Here is a 2,444-nt window from a genome sequence, read left to right as displayed (position 1 = left end):
GGGTTGCCATTTTCTTCTCCAATGCAGGAAAGTGAAAAGTGAAAGTGAAGTCTCTCAGTCGTGTCCGACTCTTTGCGACCCCATGGACTGCAGCCCACCAAGCTCCTCCGTCCATGGGATTTTCCAGGCAAGAGTACTGGAGTGGCTTGACAGGTTATTTTCCGTTAAATATTTTCTGTTAAACAGAGTCTTCTCCAGCAACACAATTCAAAAGCATCAGTTCTTCAGTGTTCAGCCTTCTTTATGGTCCAAATCTCACATCCATACGTGACTACTGGAAAAACGATAGCTATGACTCTATGGACCTTTGCCGACAAAGCAATGTCTCTACTTTTCAATATGCTGTCTAGGTTTGTCATAGCTTTCCAAGGAGCAAGCATTTTTTAATCTCATGGCTGCAGTCACCATCTGCAGTGATTTTTGAGCCCAAGGAAATAAAACCTGTCACAGCTTCCCCAATAAGGCATCGGCATTCAAATATTTTTAAAGCAAAACAAAAGTTTACTTTGAATTGGCTTAGTCATAAACAGCATCCCAATCTCAAGAGCCTCTGAGCAGCAGTTCTGAAAGTAAGGATGCGCACCCCTGATCCGGAGATTTTGAGCTCTCTGCCTAAGCAGGGAGGGAGCCTCACCGAGGTCTCATGATGGGAGTCAGAACCCCAGCCCCCTAGGAGCCCACATGTGAGGCTCTGCAGTCCAGGCCCAGAACACAGCTATGCTGGGGACAGTCCTGACACCTGAGGCTGGACCTGGGATCCCCCCTCCATTTCCTGGATGGTCTGTACCGCTGCGTGGCCAACCCTTCCGGGATACCTCTCTCAGGGCTCTCTGATGAGAGCCTGCACCATCGCCCTTTCCTGGCGCGCCTTCTGTCGCAGCGCAACTACGGTTCTCCTCCTGCCTAGGAGCAGCCATCCTACACACACACACCACGTCTGCACCAGCAGTTTGGCATGTGGGACTCCAGCGCCACGTCTGAGGTAAGCACCTCCACACCTGGGCACCATGCCTTCAGTTTCACGGGCCTCAGGCTGGCACCCTCAGGTTTGTTTGAGGGGCACTGGTAAGGTCCAACTGTATCCTGAGCAGCTCCCCGGCCTGGCTGGTCAGAGCAACAAATGTCCTCCTTGAACGTGGGGACCCACTGGCCCCTGCCCACCACCTACGGGCGACCACATCTGGCCCTGCTCCCGAGGCTGGGTGCCTGGATTAGCAGACAGGGCCACACACGCTCACTCCACGGCAGAGACTGGAGTGGCGGAGAAAGGCACGCCGGCCCGCCCAGCCGCGTCTCTGGCCCACAGGCACCCAAGACAGCTCCTTGCTCTTCTCCTCCAGTTGGGCCGCTAGCTGGCGCAGCCTCTCCTCAGTGCTGCTGTGTCTCTCTCCCGCCTGTCAGCCAAGAACAGCGTCAGCTCCACTTGCAACGACCCTGTCCTGACGGCACGCGGGCTGTGATCGCAGCGGCGGCAAGCGGGCCATGCTCTGTGCGGACCACTGGCCCCGGGTTCGCGGCGGGGCACACCCGCACACCTGCTCATGCAGCCAGCGTGGCTTCGTGTGTGACGCGTGCATGATGGAGGGTGCTGGTGACCGGCTCGTCAGAGGAGAGGTGCTCCCCACCGCCCCAGGCCTCACACCCACGGCGGATGTGCCCCCTCCTCAAACTGCCTGGGGCGAGCCAGCGCGGGCAGCAGGCAGTGGCAAGCATGGGACACACGAGGGCACACGTTCGACCTTCCTAAGCTGGGAGGTAAGTTCGAACAGTTTAGCCTCCTGAGTGGCAGAGCTTCCAGAAGACAAAAATTCAGACTACAAGGCCGACCGGGGACAGACAGCAAAGATGCCAGGGGAGAGAAGAAACCAACCCTTGAGGGGAAGATCACAGGCAGAAGGGCGCCCCCTGGCGGCTGTTGGTGACCCTGCTCGGGGAGGGTTTGGGAGCACCCAATGCCACCGGCCTCCGGAGACCGGCCCGCCCCTCAGCCGCTCACTGAGCTCCAGGCAACGCTCGGACAGCCGGGCCAACACAGGCCCGGCCCACCTCTCCATGCCCAGCCAGTGCCCACCAGCAGTGCGGGGCGACACCTTTCCCACCAGAAAGTCGGGGTGGCTGGCTGGCTGTGGGGACCATGCCACCGCAGCGCCACGTCTCCTGGTCGCGGCCTCTCACTCGTGGGCTCCCGGGGACTGCAAGCTGGGAGTGGGGCCCCAGGTCTGCACCGTGTCCCGCTGTGACTTAGTCAACAATGTATGAAGAAAGATTTAAAATGTGTTCATGACAGAGCTATTTTGACCATCTCTGAAACGAGAATGGGGTTTTTCTAGTTCTTTATCCTGCTAGGCTTTGAGTTGCTGACTGAACTCTGAACAGCAGTGATTCGGAGCTGAAGTATCCTGGGGACACACAGAGCACAGGGCAAAACTGGAGGGAAATTAACG

The sequence above is a fragment of the Oryx dammah genome, unplaced genomic scaffold (assembly GCF_014754425.2).
Source record: "Oryx dammah isolate SB20612 unplaced genomic scaffold, SCBI_Odam_1.1 HiC_scaffold_11150, whole genome shotgun sequence".
Lineage (NCBI taxonomy): Eukaryota > Metazoa > Chordata > Mammalia > Artiodactyla > Bovidae > Oryx > Oryx dammah.
This window is presented reverse-complemented; position numbering follows the sequence as displayed.